The sequence below is a fragment of the Athene noctua genome, chromosome 2, assembly GCF_965140245.1.
Source record: "Athene noctua chromosome 2, bAthNoc1.hap1.1, whole genome shotgun sequence".
Taxonomy (NCBI): Eukaryota; Metazoa; Chordata; class Aves; order Strigiformes; family Strigidae; genus Athene; species Athene noctua.
Window position 1 is genome coordinate 32178692 of NC_134038.1, and position 19827 is coordinate 32198518.

The window sequence follows — 19827 nt, forward strand, 5'->3', positions numbered from 1 at the left end:
GATTTCTTTGCATTAAGGTTCATGATGACCTGTCTTTTCTTTTTACTTTGATTTTCCCCTGACTTGTACTTACTGAAGTCCCCAAAGATTACAGGGGCAGGATGCCTAAAAGTCCTCTTTAATGCTTGACAGCAATGCTCTGACAGCGTTATACATATGTTTTGAGCACACTAAGAATTGAGGGATAATGCTCTATGGAGTATAGAGGGTTTACAGAAGAGGTAAATAGGGATTTTGTGGCTTATGATGGAGAGTCTTTGATATAACAGTTTCAAAAATTAGATTAGGGTGTATATCATTTGAAACTCTTTTTCAGTTGTGCTGTAAATTTAATGCCAAGGTTTAGTTGAAGTGAGCTCTTGTGGTCTGCAAGGAAGAAAATCAATCAGCATGCACCTTATCATTTTTCTATATCCTTGGTAGGGATGCAATTAAATTCAGTCAGAAAGGTCACAGTGTGGGGTATACATTAACCTCACACTAACCTGGTATATGATACTGCCACTGAGAAGGAGTTAATAAAGATATCAGTTGGAGCTGCACATTTGTTCTCTTTTTTCCAACCGTATCTGTGTACACACACACTTCTAATTACAACTTTGTGCATAATATTAGCAGATATCTAGAATATTTGGAGTGCTGCTAATTAGGTTGTGGGATAGTGTACTAGTGTACAGAGCAATATACAGTGGAGTTCACACAGTTGGTGGCTGAAAACACTTAAACTCGTTTGTTGAAGTTAATGTTAATCCAGGGATATGTCAGTGAGACAAGGCTTTGTTTCATTTCCAGACTCTCAGGATTAAAACAGCAGCTGGAAAAAGTGTGTTTAATTCCAAAGTGCTGTAGAGTTTCTGAATGCCATTTGCATTATACACACTTGCTCCAGATGAGAGAAATTAAATTTCTTATTGTGAATTGGACAAGTACTTTGGTGCTGAAGAGAATCTTGACCTTTTTAACCTTTAAATTAAGTTACGGGGAGGTATTTGATTTTAGGTTTGATTTGGGAGGCCTCTTTAAAGAGGAACCACATGTTTCCCCTATTAGCTATTTAAAAAAAAAAAAAAAAAAATAGTGTGACATTAAGAAGAGCAGTGCAGTTTCAGGGACAAGTTAGAGAAACATAATATCCAGCACTTCTTTTCCAGAGACAAGCAATGAAAGGTCATCAGATTTTACTTCTAAAAACATTTCTGCTCCTCCCTGGAAAGACATTTATTGTTATCTGAGATTGCAGAGTTTCTAATGAATATATTGAACAATGGGGCATGAGAATGAGAAATATGAAATTTATACTTCAAATTATGAGATAGAGCCAGGGGAAGTGAAGTTGGGCAAATAACAGCCTGTTAGACCAACCTCTAGAGTACATAATATTTTGAACAAGGTAATAAAGTCGGGGAAGCAAATGGAAAATTGGATGAAATAAAAAATGATTAATAAATATTTTGTGCCAAGGGTAGATGTTTCATCTTCTTCAGTTCCGTTGTTGAAGAAAAGCAATAGATGTAATCCATCTCAATTTTGCTAAAGAATTTGTATATGGTACCCACATGGAGATTTATCAGTATGGTAAGAGAAGAAGGAGATTTATAGAAGAGATTTTAAATAGGTAGAGAAATGAATAAAGAGGAGATGACAACATAGTCTTGAAATGTAAGTGTTGGGCCAAAAGGAGGCTGCTAATTAAGTTCCTCAAAGGAGATGAAACATGTTTAATATCTTCCTATCATTGTCACAAATAAGCAGTAGCTACGCTTATGAATTTACAGATGACTCAAAGGTAAGAGTCACTGACATTTTAGAAGAGGATCATAACATCACACAAGAAGGATTAGGTTTTCCTCTGAGTTGGTGTAATAGATATAGCGTGAAATGTAATTGTTCAAAGTGCAAAGCCATGCTTTCAGGGAATGAGCATCTAAATTTAGTCTGTGAGCTGGGAACTCATCAGATGAAAACTGGGAAAAAATAAATACAGCTATATGAGGTCATCTAGGACCAGGATCTTAGATCTGTGGCCTATTGCAGATCCAGGATCCTAGGACCTATCCTATATAGGATCAAGCTGCTGTTAAAAAGATAAATACATGCCAAGAGGATAGTGGGTGAGGTATTTCTAGCAGGGAAAGAAAGTATTAACAACATATTTTGAAGTGTTGACAAAGCACAGTGAGAATAGCATTCACATTAAAGAAAGATGAGTTCAACCTGAAGCAGGCTCACAGAGGGGCTATCAGGATGATCAGGGGGATGGTGGATCATGCATTATACCATAAGGCACTGTAAAAACCTTGGCTCATTCAGACAATAAAGCAGGGGCTGAGATAGTGCTGTCTTCAGGAGGGTAAATATACAGGAGGAAAATAAACACCAGGGGGTTAAAAGAGCTAAATTTTACTTAAATGACACAGTGGGCATCCGGAAAGTAAATGGACCATGGGTGAAGTGAGGCCAGGCAATAGAAGACAATTCCTGGTTATCTCTTAGCAGAGGTAAAAACAAAGGGCAACTCTAGGATGGGATTTCTTCAGTTGATGGAATAGACTTGGAAGTTTTTTGCAGTCCTGTGCTGCTGTATTTATTTAAGGTGTTTCTCTTGAGGAAGGATGTGCACGTGCCACTCTGTGTGTGGACGTTTTAATTAAATTGCTAGTTGCTTACATGTGTTTGAAGCACTCCCCGGTGGTGTATGTGTCTGCACACTGAGGGCAGCGTGAAAGAAGATGTGTTCCTGTGCACACAGCTGCAACGCAGCAGAAAAGGGGAACGCTTCAGAGACAGCAAACTCTGCGTCTCCTGAAGGGATGGTTGTTGGTCACATCTGTTTATCCCAGGTCCTTTGCTGTTGTGGGAATGTGCTGAGTTTCTGCATCTCTTTGGATGTCAGTGATCACCGGCCATGAGCACAACCTAAATATTAACCTGCCTGCAGAGAAATAGAAAATCTCCCTTTCTACAGCACGTAAGTTTCCCTCTTGGAAGACAACTTGTGCTGTGAAGGCAACTTCAGCAGTTTCACTGAATCATGGGAGAGTTGAAGAGGGAAGGGACCACTGGAGGTCATCTGGTCCACCCCTTGCTCAGGCAGACCCACCTAGAGCTGGTTGCTCAGGCTTTTGAATATCTCTAAGGATGAAGACTCCACTACCTGTGGATGTTTCTCTGTGGAAGTGGATTGAAATCATGCAGACAGGCTTTAGATGGGAAGATTACTGGCAGCTGCAGCTGCAGGAAGGTTGGAGTGAGGTTTAGGTAGCTAAGACACAGAAGGTGATTGAGAGCTGAGTCCCAATACAGTGTGGTAAGTGCTGTGTCCCACATTTACATAGTTCCCAAAGGCAGGCTGGAGCTCTTAAATTGACTCTTTGATCAAGTTGACTTTCCACACCAGGCACGCTATGGGTAAGTATCAGCTCTGCTATACCACCTTCCAGCAGCGTGTGCTGCCAAAAACCAGCATATGGGTATCCTTAGATATTGTAGTTGTGTCATCAGTGCTTTGAGCAAAGCATCGCTTCTCTGCTGCTTAAATACTGCCGTTGGGAGACGACCTTGGACACGTGAAGAAGGGAGCTTGAGCATGAGAGGACAGCAGTTGGTTTGCTGGACCCCAGGGTCAGCCTGCAGCCATACGGGCAGGAACTCTGCAACAGGGCCATGCTTGTGATGCTTGGGTCAGAGCGGGTGCCTCTTCTTCTCTGCTTTTGTCACTGCTTGTCTTCCTTCCTCACATGTGGTCCTCTGAGGTTCGTAGGGCTCTGTGGATTTCAGGAGAAAGCATGTGTCATGATTTCTGTTCTTCCTAATCTTGAAAAAGCAGAATTTAAGATTTCACAGGAAATCCAGCCATTTGGTTCGTTCATTCATATGCTAATGTTCGTGTTTCCTTAACTGCCACAGAAGGAAAGAGTGGAAATGACAGTTCATTCCACTTAGGGCGTGTAAAGCTTGCTTTTTGGATTAGCCATAACAATGGTTATCAGTAGTGGGGTTGTATCCTGAAGCATTTGCTTCATTTTTTTTTAAGATTATTCTCACCCAGTTTCCATGCTTACATTGTTTACTCTTGACATGAATGACTATTCCTTCCAAATGTATTAAACACATTAATCAAGTTTTCATGGCTGAAGCAAGTTTAATATGCATTTTTAGGAAAGTATTGGACAGATATCACTGTTGTTATTCCAAGAATTTTACTTGCTGATTTACTCTGCTTTGAGAGTAAGATTGTCTTTTGTGTCAGACGTGCAGCATGGCAAGCCAACAAACGTGAGAATTGAGAGTGACTTGATGCTACAAACAAGAATGTGTGATTTTTCTTTCCTTCATCTAGTTCTGTTTAATACCAACAGAAATGGCATATCTCCCACCTTCGTGTAAGCGCAGCTTCTGCATTTCTGCAGTGAATCCAGAAAAGTTTGATCAGAGCTTTCCCCAAGGGGACAGAGGAAGCTGTGGCACTGTCCACCAAACCCACCACTTCTCTGAGAGAAAGCTGCTTCACAGTACAAATGAGCGAAAGGGAGTAATTTTCCTATGAATGTTCTCAGGAACTATACACTTTACTGTATAATTTTCTGGTTGATGATGCCTTAAAATTGTAGAGCAGTTGTATTAATTTTTATATAGCAGTATGGTGAGGGTTCAAGAATACTACTTAACTGGCAGTGAACTTTAACTTGAACACTGAGGTTCATAGGTTTTTTCACTTAATATCTCTTGAATTTAGTACAGGTGATAATCACTGCCAGCCTTATCATTGCCTTTTCTTGAAGAAAGCAGAAAGACATACAAACTAGCTTGTTCAAATGTGAGAGATGAAGTGATGATGGTCCTCATAAACTCATTACACAAAATGAAGAAAACTGGCCCAAAAGTTCACATCCTAATCATTGCCACAGTTATAATGTAGTGTGGGAACTGTTCTGCTTCAGGGAATAAGGGAATACTTGCTCTTTCAGTCAGAAGCCGCCTTATTTTTGTATTATTACTGTCAGCATCATGATTCTGCCAAATTAAAATATATATCCAGACATTACATGGTCTTCTGCTTTTCACAGTTCATTTTTTCTGTCTGTTGATGAGTGCAAGTTCTTTCACCATGATTTGGAACTTCTTAACAGTGTTGACAAAGAAATGTCCATTCCCACACTGTTAAATGAGAAATTTGTGGCTACTCTTACCCTTGGGGTGGGAGAGGATCTAAGAAGATTATGTTACAAAAAATTGATTTCTGCTCTTCATGTAAAAGGTAAATATCTGTTTTTAATCTGGTTTGAGATAAGAATTCATAGTGACCATCTGTGGTCATGAAAATTTTACCTGTAGTAATTTAATTTAAAAAAAAAAAAAAATTATGGCTCAAAATCTCACCTTTTTTTTTTTTCCTCCCTGAATGAAGTTTCCTAGTCTGGCATCTCAGGGAAGAGCATCTGCTTCAAATAGGTCTTTGAAGATTCTGAGTTATTACTCTTTACTTTTTTAAACAAATTTTTCCATCATGCTGCCTTGTACAGCCAGTAAGAAGTCTCCAGCTGTTGTGGCCAAGCTCTGTAGTATAGACATTGTTATAAATTTTGTGTTTGTAAATTCCAGCATGGATTTTCAGTAAGTCTCAATGAATATATTTATTGGGATCTGCAAATATTTCATGCTTAGGCTGTATTCTATCCCCACAAGAACATTTTTACACTGGACATTCAAATAATTATCCTTTATTCACATAAATACTTACACAAATATTTAACATTCACATTACATTAAATAAGGTACTTACACTAATGTAATATTAATCTCATACACATGTAAAATCTTAATTGCATGTACTTGAATATTCTCACTGCAGCACTGTATTAGGTTAAGGATACTACCGGGTATCGGAGGGGAGCAGTGTTCCCAAAACTCCTTGACCTGATTCACTGCAAGAAAGCAGTTAAAAGTCAAACAAGGAGATGAAAATATCTTTCACAGCTGTGACAGCACAACATATGTAACTACTTTGTGTGAAAATGAGCAGAGACAATTTAAACTCTGCATTTGGCCGATTAGTCTTATAGTGTCTTTTCTTTAACAATAAAGATGCCATTAGCAAAACCTATCCAGAAAGGACGGAGTGGGTATTCCTGCAGAGAGTGCCTAGTAGAATGGGATGCTTCTGGCATACAGATATTTGTAGCAGATGTTTCCAATTAACTGTAATAATTCTCAAAAATAAATGAACTTTCTTCAGGATCTCTTCTATGAATATTGATGTGGCAGCGGTCTCCTCAGCCTGGAAGGGCTCACAGTATTGTCATTCAGGATGGCGAGGATAAAAAAAAATGAAAAGCGACAATTTGGCTCAAAAGGTGAAGGTCCAAGTCCTTGCATGGTGGGGAGAATGAGGAGAGAACTTGTCTCAGTTTTTCTGTATTTCCTGGCTTTTCTCCCCCGGTGCCCCCTGCCCTGCAGTCGGCCCCCAGCACCTGCTCAGGAAGGCAGCCTGGCGCCCGAGGTAGTGCCCGGGGATGGTGGCGATGCCACCACCTGTCCACGATGCACCACACCGGGGTGTCACGCCTAGGAGGGACATTAATGCCTGCAGGCCAGTGTGGATGGTCATGTTAAGCCCCTAGGTTAGTACTAAAATTAATGGATGTTTTCCCCGTGTGCTGGTGCTTTGAAGAGTGCTCTGTCTGTAGAGACTTGTGAGCTCCTCAAGGATCCAGCAGCTCTCCATGTGGAGCTGCTGGGTTTGCTTGGAAACATTTCCAAGAGTGTATGGAGAGCTAAACTTGATGTGGCTGAGCTATGGGACACCAGAGTGAGTGGGGAGGTTTCTGGTAAAGATCTCTTAGGGCCTTGGGACTATTGTTGTGTGCTGTCCAAAAGCAGATGGGAAGCTGTACTCTTTAAATAAAAAAAATAAAAAAAAAAAAAAGGCAAATAACCTTTCTCAACTTGTATACAATTTCATATGGCTTTATTTTAGCACAAGTTACATTTCTTGTCAAGTCCATATTGCTTTATTTTCTTACTTATAGCTGTATTTCTTTTCATACCTGTAGCTAAGTCTAAGCAGTTTTAATTTGAGCTTGATGACTTAAATATTTTTATTGGTTTTATTTTTTTGGTTGCACCAGTATTTTAGCCAGTTCTTTTCATTACTCTTCTCATAGCTTTGCTTCAAGACACATCTTTTCTCTGATTTCAGTTAGTTCTTCCTACACTCTTAAACTTTTATGTTATGTTATTAATTTTTCAGCTCAAGTGGTAGATTCCACTTTCTGGAAGTGACAGGAAGCATTACTACTGTCATTTCTTTGTTTTCACTTTTGCTCCTTTCAAAATTTAAAACCATGAATAAAATTATTTGTACTAGGCATGCTCTGTTTTAAGATTCCCAGCACAGACTCCATGAAAGCTTTGGCCTTGTGGAGCTCCTGAGCATTTATTAGAAGCTGGATTTCACTGGAGAAGGGGAACCGCTGCAAGGTTGTCTTGACGTTTCTGAACCTTTGTTCCAGTGGAAGATAGTAAATCTTGTTTCAGGATACTGCTTCCTAAACTGTGTCTCGAAGGCTACTGAACAAAAAGCTCCAGCCTGGTGAATCCCAGGTGGCCATTCAGCCTAGCTACCAAGTGCATTGATCTCACCGCTTGTTGTTTTAGATACCCATCTAACCTGCTTATCCTGAGTTGCCTCTATCTTTCCAGAGGCTTTAAGATTCATCTTTCTCCTTTCTAGCTGCCAGACCCTCCTGCAGTGCTCTGGGGAGTGCGAGCCTCCAGGAAATGTTTTCACTCTGATGGAGAAATGATGGGTTCATCCAATGGCCAGAATTGGGTACCATCAGCAACAAGGAAAGTGCTGCATCCTTATATTTCCCACATTCAGCTCTCGGAAGCCTCCTCATCTGTAGCGTTTGCAAGGTGTCCTGCTTGCAATGCCTCAGAGTCAGGGTCCCAATACGGAGCAGGCATCAGCCTAGCCATGGAGAGCACAACTTCCTGGCTAGTGTTGCTGCCCTGATGGAATGGCTCTTAGCTGTAAAGGCCACCAGGAATTAATCTTCCCTTTCATTCCTGTTTATTGCTCCTGCCCTTTTATGTGATGAGGGTATTAGTGCAGTTGCAATGCAGACTCATTGTGTGGGATCCTGCCTGCTGCTGTCCTTTGACACAAGCCTTCCGTTACTCCACGCTTCTTTTGGCTTCTAGAAACTCAGCTTCACAAGCTGTAAAGGGTCCATGTAACGTTTCTTTAGAGAAAGCCCAACTGACTGTGTATAATCTTAAGCCTCTTCATTTTCTGGTACTTTACTTCATGTTATCCACTTTTAGTAGAGAACTGCATGTTAAAGAGACAAAAACTTTAACACTACTAACTAGCTCCTTGCAAGGTTTTTTCAAGGGAATTGTTTGCAAAGCAAACTTCCTCACTAATTTTCACCATTTAGGATTATCTGTCATTTACCACAGTCAGGAAAACACAAAAGATAAGGTCTCTGAAGTGATAGGAATACTTCACATTGCCTTGCGTGCAGCTCTGTTTTGTTTTGACATGTTTATCTGCCTTTTGGATGCTATTAGTAAAAATATAAAATTATATGGAGGGGTAGGGCTTTTGCTTTTATCTTTGTTACATTAAGGCAGAAGGGAGGATAGTGAGATGATGCTGAGTCAAAATAATCATGCCTGTAATTCTAGCACCAAAATAAGGGGTCTTGAGCACATGGAAATGATAAAGCTGAAAACACAAATGTGAAGGATAAATGGTTCCTGTGAACTCCATCTGTATTGAAAATTACTGTCAAAAGCAGGGTTTAAATTTTGTTGGCTTGCACACTTGCATGGGACAGAATGTAGTTTAAAAAATTCCTGTAAAAGCATCATCCTAAGCGGGCGGATGTCTGGAGAAACAAATGACTGACATGGCCCTGCAGGCTCATGGATGGCGAAGTGGTGGTGCTCCCCCTGCACACTGGATCAGGTTCTGGGCTTTTCCACCTGCACGAAGGCAGAGTGTTTCTAATGATTTCAACAGGGCAGTGTTGCACAAAGGTTTATATAGGCAAAACCAGGATTTAAAGTAGCAAACATGATGGGAATATCATCTTTCAGATTATTTTCAGTGGTTTTCCCCATCCATTTTAACCACTTCCTGGCCAGAGTGCAGTGAGAACAAAGCCACTGTCATCTGAAATAATTTTCTAGGCATTCTGGGTGATGCTGTTGCAGCATAGCTGAAGCATTAATGTAGTGTTGCTTTGGCATGTCTGGGGGATTTATGTTGTGTCGATTCAGTGACGAATCAAGTAGGCAATATCCAGTGCTGTGAGTGGTACTGCTAATGCTGTCAGAGGAAAGGGCTGGAGCCGCTGGCGGAGGAAGGACGGGGGTGCAGCTGCAGCAAAGGGGTGGTTGAAGAGCAGAAGCACAGAGCAGAAGTCGGAGATGCTAGGTCACGGTAACAGCAAACCTTAACTGGTCTTGTCTTTGTATCTGTTAACAGTGGTTTCGTACATGCAATTATACTGGGTGGTAAGTGCATACTTTGTCTGGAGGCATGACTTCAGTTGCTTACCCTTTTATGCCCTCTCCCGTGTTAAATATTGTTATAAAAAGCCCCAAATAGCACTGTGAGTGATTTACTTTTTTAAAAAAGGATCTAATGGCTATTATTATATCAGTAAGAAGTAACATAAAGGCCAAAGCATTTGACACCTCCTGTGCTTACTGACAACATTAAATTCATGCAAAGAACAGCCTCCTATTTAAATGAGAAAATATCTAAATGACAGCTTAACACTCATGTGTTTTGCATGAAGCTCTTTTTGGTCATAAGCTCATAAAACACAAGCAAAGGAAGTAAGTTTTTTTTTATCAGGATTTGGAATTGATAGAAAGACTGAACAACAACAACAACAACAAAAGCTACTTCATGAAGAGAGGCAAAGAGATTTCTCAGTGTGTACAAGACCTCTAATTTTTGAAGGCATATCTGCCAGCCCAGTTATCTCTCTGTGCTAATAGGATCTCTTTGAGAAAATCTGTATATTGCCTGTATTTCACACTGTTAATGTCTGTGTTTCAGTTTTGAATGGGCTACACATGTGAGATAGCTCGCTCTTATTTGAGTTTATTTTCTCTATGTTCTATAAAATTAGGAAAGTAAAACAAACCAAGAGACCCGCATTATTTGGCCCAATTGGGATTATCAGCTGTGATGCTTCCAGTGGCAGAGAATAGGAATTGGTTTCCCAGCACAAGCTTTCCAGACTGATGTTCCTAGGAGATTTGTCTGAGCAAAGATTCAGACTTTGACTCAGTGTGACTTCAGGTGTCTAATACAGCGAGGATGCTAACAGCCACCCCGAAAATCTGATGGAAAAGTGATGGAAAAAGAGAATTGATATTTTGTCTTTCCCTTTCTCAGACAGTAAAGGCAAAGGTGGAGAGGGTACAATTACCATTTGTTGAACATTATTCCTGAAACACTTCAGAGAAAGTGAGGCTTGCCTAAACATATTGCATGATTAATTTGTTTGCTCTGTCCCACTGATTTCAAATGAAATGTTTCTCCTGCTTGCAGCATGTAAGGCACACTCATCTCCCTGGCTGTAAATTGAGCAGCACTTTGCTGCCCAGATTTCCACAGCAGCAGCAAGTGATCTTGTCTGAAGTTAAGATGCTTTCCATCATCACAGGACTGTTGCTGATGTCTCAGAGGCAGCAGTCAGGGTCCCTGTGAAGAAGTTTACAGCTGGCTGCAGCTGCTCTGGCGCCTTCCTTGTGGAGGGAGGAATGCACGTGAAAAAGAAGAACTGTAATGAAATCCATTAACAAGTGTTAGGAAGGAAACAAGCTAGGGAAGATGAATTTTAGTGAACAGAAACTATTTATACGAAGCCACCTTCTGTGTTGCAATAACTGTCAGTCACGAAAGAGGGTGACCTTTCTTCGGGGGCCATGCTGGATGGCAGGGCAATGGATGTGAGGGAGCCCCAGGCTTGCTCCCTGCTCTGACATGGCACGGAGGGCCCCAGGAATGCTTCCTGGCTATGGCAAAGGTGCTGGCAGGAGTGCTGCCCCACTGGCTGCCTGGCTGCAGCTTTCTCCACACTCAAGGGAAGGGAGCTCTGTGAAAGCCAGGCTCTCAATATAGGGTGGGGGGTGTATGCTTTGGGTAGGGGGGAAGCATGGGGGCTTTTTTTACTTGTTCATCTCCCCTCAGGCTTAACAGCAAATGTTTTTCTCACATCCCTGTCTGTCCATCTGGCTGATTTGGTGTGGGAGAAAACACATGCTGAAGCCCATACAATTCCCATGGATTTAATGCAAATACTGAAGAAGAATTTCAGGATTTGGTTAAGTGTGGGTTTTTTTCTAAAGGTAGGCTAATGTGATTCTCTGCAGTGTGCAATTACATCTGGCAAATCTTGCTCCATTAAGCAAATCCCATCTCTGATACCTGTTTTAGGCTTTTATGCTAGCATCTCTCCCAGTTCAATAAGTTGGTGCAGGCAATACTGTTTACTGTTTTGTCCAGTGTATTTTGTCCAGCACAGAGCCTGCAGTTGGTGAACAGGCCTCTGCTAAACCACTGGCTGTCTCAGCAATATATGTAAAAATGACAGAGGTCACATTCAAAGATGAAAACCAAAAATCTTGTCATTCACGAGTTATTGCAGGATTCCGTAAGCATCGTGTTCAGTTCTTACAGAGTGATTTAAAGGGTTATTTTCCAAAGAGAGAGACATACAAATGTTCTGAGAAGTACTCCCTGTCTGGGTGCTGGTCAGAGCAGTGATGCTCTGCGCTTTCTGTCCGTCAGTCCACACCATCTGCCACCTCCCACAAATGGCAGGTAGCTGCAAAACTCATCCACTGAAATGAAGGCATCGCAGTAGATGAAGGCTCCTCAGCAGTGGTCTGTCTCAGCAGCTTTCATTTGGCATCACCAGCTTTACTGAGCCATGATCCTGTAGAGGCTTATGTAATAATTATAGGGTAAAGTCTCCATTGCAGATGCTGGCTTTTATGTATCAAAGACTGGTGGAGTGGAGGCATGCTGAAGGCTGAGCTTCTGCTTGCTGGCTGTGATTGATTCTTGATGCTTGAGATAACTAATAACAACATCATGAAGACTTATTTAAGAAAACCCAAGCAACCAGCACTGTCACAGCCATGCTGTGTGATCAGGGCAAAACCTTTACGAGCAGATACTTTCAGAGCGTTCAGGGAGCTCCCCTGGTGGTCAGGCACCTCTGGTTTACTGGGCCACTTCACTCAGAAGTGTTTGTTGAAAGTATACTTGATGCAGGGCAGGGTCCAGCTTCTCAGCACCCTTGCATAAGCTTGGCTTTATCAGAACTTGAGAGAGTTGCTCTTCTGTTTCCTTTTTAATTACTCTCTAAATTCTTTCAGTCCAGCTTTATGAACCAAGTTTGGGTGAGGCTTTCAGATATGTGCCAATGCATCCATGGCACGTATGGATGGGAGAACAAAGTATCAAAGGACAATATAATATTAGATATAAAAACAGGTCTGATCTCTCACAGGTAGTGTGGAGTCCAGGCAAAAAGCATAAAATCCCAAGACAACAGTAGCAGAAGGAAGGTGGAAATGCCTTCTCTTACTGATCTGTGGTTTGTCTGCTTCAGGAGCTCTCTGAATTTGAGGTGCCAGCAGCTTCTTTAGGATGTGGGTTGTTTGTTGTTTTTTTTTTTCTTTTAGACCAGTAACATAGGTCAAACTTAAGGCAGTATTGCTAGACTTCATGCTAGTGCCATGTGAAGCAGATGCACTGGCAGCCAGCTGTCTGCTCCATCCTGAGGGTACTTAGGAAGACTGCATAGCCTCGCTTGCATTAAGAAATGTTTGACGTAATTAACCAGCTTTATGTTTTGAAGAGGATTAAGGTTCTTTTATCGTGTTTTTCCTGCTTTTTAAACCAGTTTTCACTGTGAAGGATATAGTGATAATCAAAGAGACCAAGAACTGTTGCTGGCATTCTACGCACCATCCTGTATTTCCTGAAATGAATCTTCCACTGTTAAACACTATCTCAATTCACTGTGGTTAAATAAAAGTTTCTAAGTGTTTTCTTTATCTTTTTTATATATCCCCTGTTTTATGAATAAATAAATGTTACAGACATCTTTAGCACTGATTCAATACTTAAATGTGCTTCCAACAGTTTCTACAGAGCAGTAGCTCTGGTAATAGGACTTGTATAGTTTGTGCAAATGCTTGTATAAAGAAAATTACATCTTAATAACTACTTTTCATATAATGCAATTTCCTTAATACAAACAATTTTATCTGGTATGCTTTTGCTGAGCATGATGCCACCACTCCTGGCAGCAGAACCAGGATAATTCACACAGGTCTGACAGGATCAGGACTTGGAAATAAAAGTCAGCTGTAGGAGGCAGGATGCAGAGCTGGTGATCAAGTAGTGACACGAGTATCCTTCTTAGCTGCTTTATTGCAGCTTGTCAGCAAATGACAGGAGGATGTCATTCTTTGTCTCTTGCATTTATAATCTCAAAACTAAATCCTCAGGTCTTAAATAGATTTATATCTTCTGGTGGCTGTTCTGCCAGTTAGCATGGTGTCACTTCCATTTCAAGAACCTCTGCCCACTAGTATCCTATAGTCTGGCCCATTATTTTGAGCACACTTTAATCAGATTTGCTTTTTAAAAAAAAAATAAAAAAATCCTTGTGCATTTAGAGTTTAGCAATTTGATTTAGATAATAAGATCTTGTCCATATATCCAAATAATTCAGGAGAGTTTCTCCTGGTTAGCTATGACAATATAGGATAATGCATTTGCACGATTTTTTTAACCAAATCTGAAAACATTTGAATGTCATGAGTCAGAAAGAGCTTTGACCTGAAATTTAATTAAGGGGTGGAAAATAGGAAGAGTGGGAGGATGCAGGAGAGAATTAAACAAAAAAGAAAATCCCTCGTCAGTTGAAATTTCGCTCCTGTTAAATGGTCTAAAAAGCTTCTGTCATAGAATAGTTGGGCCTTATAAATGAGGTAAATTTGAAAATTGGGAAGAATGAAAAATTAAAACTTAGTAATGTCATTTATTTTTAATAAAAAAAGATGCAGGGAAGAGTAAAAGGCAAGCTGAAATCAAAGGAAGCACGTTTGTTGCCATCCATGTCCTAATGAATAGCATTAGGAAACCATATGTAAGTATTTAGTCTTGACTGTAGCAGATTGAATACATTTGGTCTTGTCTGGATGAAGCAAGCCTAAATCTATCAAGTATTTGTGTGAAAAAACAGTTGGAAATTCTGGTTACTACAAATGGAAACCAAAGAGCCATGCCCAATTGCTTGGTGGAATAGCATTAAGGAATTTAAGCTCATCTGGAAGCAGATGAGGTGAAAGTTTCAGTTCCATTATCAGTGCCAATCAGACAGGTGAAAGTGGAGAAATAAATTTACAAACAGTATCAGGTTTCCTAAAAAAATTATTTGTTGAATCTATATCACAATTACTATAATGCTGCAAATCATCTTCCATTAAAAAAAGATTCAAAAAAATTATTTGCATTCTTGTACTACAGAATATTGTACTGAGGTTGTATTGGTACACCTTAAATATTTGTAAGGCTTTGACTTGACTGCTCTAAGAAGGGGCTTTAGACACATGATAGATATGCCAAATTAAAATCCACATGGTCGTAAGTCTTATGTAGTTTATAAAGATAATGTACTCACCTGAGTTAGTCAAGAGCTTTTAGCAGAGACCAGACCATAGACCCAAATGATCTGTGTCCAAGTAATAGCTCAGAATGAAATACAGCCCTCTTCAGTAGTGGAGTCAGTCCAGCCTGTGCATGTCTTCAGCATGCATAGGAGATAGGCAAGTACTTCCCAGGACAGACAAGCTCCCAGCCAGAGCAAAAGGTGATGCTTGATTAAGTGTAATTATGTGTTTAATCCCTCGATCTCCCATTGATGGAGACGATGTGGTACAATCCAGCATTGGGCTCAGGCAGATGGAAGGACCTGATGAGGTGCATGTACTGATGCCATGCAGTGCTGCAACAAAACTGTCACTGAAAGTAACGCTCTTAGAAAGTTAATGCAGGAAGGAATAGCAGTGACAAGTTTGACTGGAAAAACTGCAATTAAGGGAAGTCTAGAATGAGGAGTGTTACGAAATTGGTTTTCATCAACAGCTAATCCAAATTTAACTAAGATCTCTAAGGTTAAGGCTTCATTATCACCTGATTCAGGCTGAACACATCTATCTTTGACTAGTGGAAGATTTGATGTAACACCTATTTAGAGAAGTAATTTACAAGTGTAAATCTTATCTGTATGGACAGAGATGTTCATAATTTACTTTAAGATGTTTGCTTTATATTTGTAAAGACTGAATTTGATATCAGGGTATTAGAGTAGCCGTGACTAAGTTTTGGCATACTTCATTGGAGAAAGAAACTCTTGGTCTTGTGTTTTCTGAAAACTGAACGTTGTAGATGTAAAGTGGGAGTGTGAATGTGTGTGTGTGTTGCAGAAGTCTGTGACCAAAACAGATTTTTCAGAGTAGCAGCATACTAAGAAATCTAATAATCCTTCTGCAACTCCAGAGACACATACTGCACCTTACTGTCCCTGCCAGACTGCACACTGTGCTTTTTCCTCTTGGATCTTCTCTGAAACTCATTCTGTAGTTCCTTAATTCATCCCTCCACTGAATGACAAAACTCTCTTGCCACCTAAACTGCCCTGAGCAGTATCTTTGTGGTTTTATATTCTTTGAGAGCTAAGGATATGTGAGAGCTAAGGTGAGGGACATCTCAGAAGATACTGGAAATTAATGGAATTACTGTGGGGATACGTCACTGTATCGTCAGTGTACACAGGCAGGCTGTAGCACCCTCCTCTGCTCCAGACCTAAGGTTTCCGAGAGAAGTAACCATCATTAATGTTCTTGACTACCTCCAAGCCAAGTATACCATGTATTAGACATTTTACATTAGGCAGCCTATTGATGCTATGTTGCAGTTCACAAAAGTTGCACAGTAAAGGAGGAAAGTGGTACGAGAAGAGTAATGACGAGGACCAATGATTCATGTGGACTAGAAACTTAGAAGAAACAGAAAAGGGAGGAGGAGTAAAGCTGGACTGTAGGACATTGCTCTTGATTATACTTGACCTGTTTTAGTTAAAGTAATTCTGCTTGCCTCTAGCAACAAGCATTTCCTAATGTATTTTACCACTAGATGTTGCATCCTTTACTAGTTATTGAATGGGGGGGTGTAGTGTGTAGGCTGGCCTCCATGCAGTTCTCATTTGGGGCATCCTTGCCTCAGCACTTTGTTTTAAATGATAGAAGTATATGGATTTTTGAGATTACTTGTGTAATTCTGCAGAGATCATGTTTGAGATCCATCAGCTGTGATACTGACTCTGGAAGCTACTCTGAAATATGTTTTAGATGTTTATGACGTTCTGTCAAAGAAGATCTGATTTTTTTTTATTGCCATAGAGCCATGGGACTCTGCTGATATAAAGCAATCCTGTTCCTGTTTAGGTCCATTTGGCAAGATGCTTAAGACAAATAACTTGATCTTATTAATAGATAAAAGAAAAAAGTTTCCTTAAGAGCTCTTATTATAGAATAAAACTAGAAGAGGTGGTTGCTCATTTGCAGCTCTTCTTTCTCAGCTTAATTTTGAGTACAAGATTCAGAGTCTTTCTGGGCTGTTACTGGCACTGGCACTGTTGCTCAGTTCTCCTGAAAATGATGTTGGAGTTTGGCCTCAGTGAGACGCTTTGAAACAAGCTATTTTCAAACAATGTTTATAAATTCCCTTTAGAAATCTCTCTCTTATTTTTCTGTCTCATGTTACGAACTCATATGCATTAATTTGGTAGTGGCATATATGTGATTGTTCTTTATTCAAGATAACCCTTGAAGTTCCCCAAAAATTTAACAGCAAAAATGAGCCCCGAGAGCTGGGGCATCAGTGATGGCTGCATGGCCACCTGACCTGGTCGGAACTCCTAAAGGGGTGAGATCGGGCTGCTGGGAAATTGCCAGCAAGTCACCAATTATTACTAATTGCATGGGAAATTACTGTAATGTTGCGATGGCTCATCAGGGACGTGGAATGATTTCATAGCTGTGCTGCACCCTAGGGATGCATGTCCCTTGGTGCTTGCTTCTAGAAGACAACACATTGTTGCTCACTGCTCTGTTCAGTTGCAGCATTTTAAGATCTGAACTATAATTAACGTGGAGGAATGTGAAACAGCTACCATCTATCGTGGAGCTTGGCTTGGGAATATTTGAGTTAAAGTGTAAAATTCCAATTAGTTTCAGCAGGGATCATCACCAACTCCTCTGGAGACGGGCCACATTGCTTCTCATTTTCTGTTAGAAAACAAACCTAGTTACGTGAAATTTGTGCAACATGCACACGATAGTCCTTTCAAAACAAGAAAAATACAGGCATCTGATTTTCAAAAGGGCTTTCTGCTTTTCCTCTCTGATTTCCAAGGGAAGTTTTGCGGAAGACTTGGATTTAAGATGCTGCTGTGTTCCCCTCTTCCTACTGACAGCTGTAAACATCTGCTGAGGATGTCATTCATTGTCTCGTCCTACAGTCACTTGTTAAGATCATGAAGCATCATGCCTCCTTGAAAATTAAGCTGGTAATGCGATGGGTTGGGAGTGAGCAGCCAGTGTGGTCAGAGGCTCTCCAGAGTGCGAGAGCAGCCGCGGCATCCGTGCCCTGTCCCGTGGATAACGCCACAGCGGGGAGGGGAGCTTTCCCAGCCCGTTTGGGAGGGCAGGCGGTGGCAGGTCCCCACCTGTGTCAGGCATGCTGCTGTGTCATCACGCTGCGATTTCGGCTCTCCGTCCCGCTCTCGAAAAGGCAGACAAGGCTTCAAGTCATAAATTGCATTTCGCGTAACTCCTCCCCTATTTCGGTTGCTTGCTCACGCAGCCACCCCCGGATCTGAAACAAAAATGTGCGAAGCGAGGCAGGGAGCACTCTCACCAGTGCAGATTTCATCTTCCCTCTAGGCGCTGGGGTGCCCGTCCTGCGCCGACCCCGTCTGACTCCTCCAGGACACAAGGAGGCTTTGGCTATTCGCAAATACATAAGCATTTTTCTCCCATCCATTCTCTCAGCTTGTACTCCAAGAAGAAGAAGAAGAAGATAAAAAAAAAAAAAAAAAAAAGGTCCGGGGCTGTACATGAGCGTGTCTTTGTGCCACTGCTCGTTCGGCGGGCTGACAGAGGCGGCATTGTTTGCAGGCTGTGGCCGGCTTGGCAGCCGGAGAAGGTGGGGATCTGCGCCGCGCATACGGAATCGGCAAGTGGCCGAGGACAGGGGTCGAGAAACTCCTAGATCTGCGTTAACAACAAGAGGGAGTTTCAGAGCACTGCTAATAGCTTCTCCTGGTGCCCTCTGCACAATGCAAACAGGGTCCGGGGTGAGGAGTCCTTGTTAATCAAAGGTAAGGTTTTTATCTTTATAGTAGCGCAGTAGTGATTGCTGCTATTTGATTATTAATTAAAGTATGGGTAATATGAGAGGGGAAAAGTTGTGAAGTCCACCGTACTCCTTAAGAGAATAAAGCTTCATGGTGGCATCGTGCTGCAGCTGAGGGTTGTTGGAGTTTGTCTGTTCCCCTTTATGTGGGCTTCATTCGCGTTACCAGTAATGAGAAAATCTGTATGTGTTCCCGTCAGAGGAAGAAAAGACCGTTTAAGTCTCCTTCTCCAGCTTTCTTACTTTTTTAAGCCAGAAGCTACTATGTAAATGCAATATTAAATGGATTTTGCTAATAGAGATACATTAACATATAGCCATTAGGCAAGGTAAATACTTCTTCCTATTACCAGAGACAGTTCTTCACCCCTGCAGGTACTCCCTGGGGTAGAAAACATTCTGTACAGTGGTAAAAAATTAACACCTCAGCAGAAAGAAGAATCACTGTTGCATTTATTTTTTTAGCCTTTTTTTAGTAAATCAGACTACACAGACTGTACTAAATAGATTTAATGTTGTTATGCAGATATTTCTCGTGTGTTCTTACTACTTAAATTATATCTTTAATAGTTTTTAAATTATTACTTTTCTAGTTTAAAAGATATATTTTGTCTGAGCACATCTCCAGGTCTCTCTGCTGTTCCTCTTGCTGTCTGTCCCTTGTAATCATTAACTATATTTTTGAGTTCGTACTGCTATTTGAGGGTGATAACAAGCATGCTCTTAAAAGCGCATGCCTTGTAGCTGTGGCTGTTGTTCATTTTGTGTGCCCAGTTTTTGGGGTGAATGGGCTCAGCTGCAGTGGGGATGCCCCGACACAACCCCAGATCTGGAGCTCACATAATGTCGCAACTGGAATTTGAAAGAAAAATGTTGGGGGATTTTTTGTTGATTTCTTCGGGGGTGGAGGGGCAGTAAAAAGAGGAGAGTATCAACTGTATGCTGAAGGGGTTTACCCTCTTCTGCCAGTGCAGCACCATTACTTGTGTGTAATTCAGGAGAATGAATCTTGTATCTCCTTGTGCCTCCCGATGGCACGTAGCAGCCCCAGAGGACACACACTGCTTTTGTGCTCCTGTTTGGTTTTAATCTTTAGGGAGCAACTGTTTCAAAGAATAAACACATTGCTTTGTAGCAGAAACTCCGGGAAACATCCTGCTGGTGACAGCGGCAGCCGCTGCCCATCACAGTGGACAAACCCGTGGGGCTTTGCTAGCCAGCCAGCCAAAGGCTGGGAGCTGCAAGCTGTGTAACCAGGAGAACAGCTGAAGGAAATAACATTTAAAAGTTAAATTAAA

At 41.1% G+C, this 19827-nt stretch overlaps 1 protein-coding gene across 5 annotated transcripts in view; it reads left to right on the forward strand.

Moving 5' to 3' along the window:
- Positions 1-19827, forward strand: part of ZNF704 (zinc finger protein 704) — a 249314-nt gene that overhangs the window by 45244 nt on the left and 184243 nt on the right. For 2 of the 5 annotated variants that reach the window (XM_074898789.1, XM_074898790.1), the window contains exon 1: positions 17995-18494. The exons of 1 other annotated variant lie outside the window; for it this stretch is intronic. The gene's annotated coding sequence lies outside the window, so the exon portion shown is untranslated. Of the gene's footprint in view, positions 1-17994; positions 18495-19827 lie in introns of those variants that run through there. 2 more of the 5 variants (XM_074898787.1, XM_074898792.1) reach the window with 1 other exon arrangement.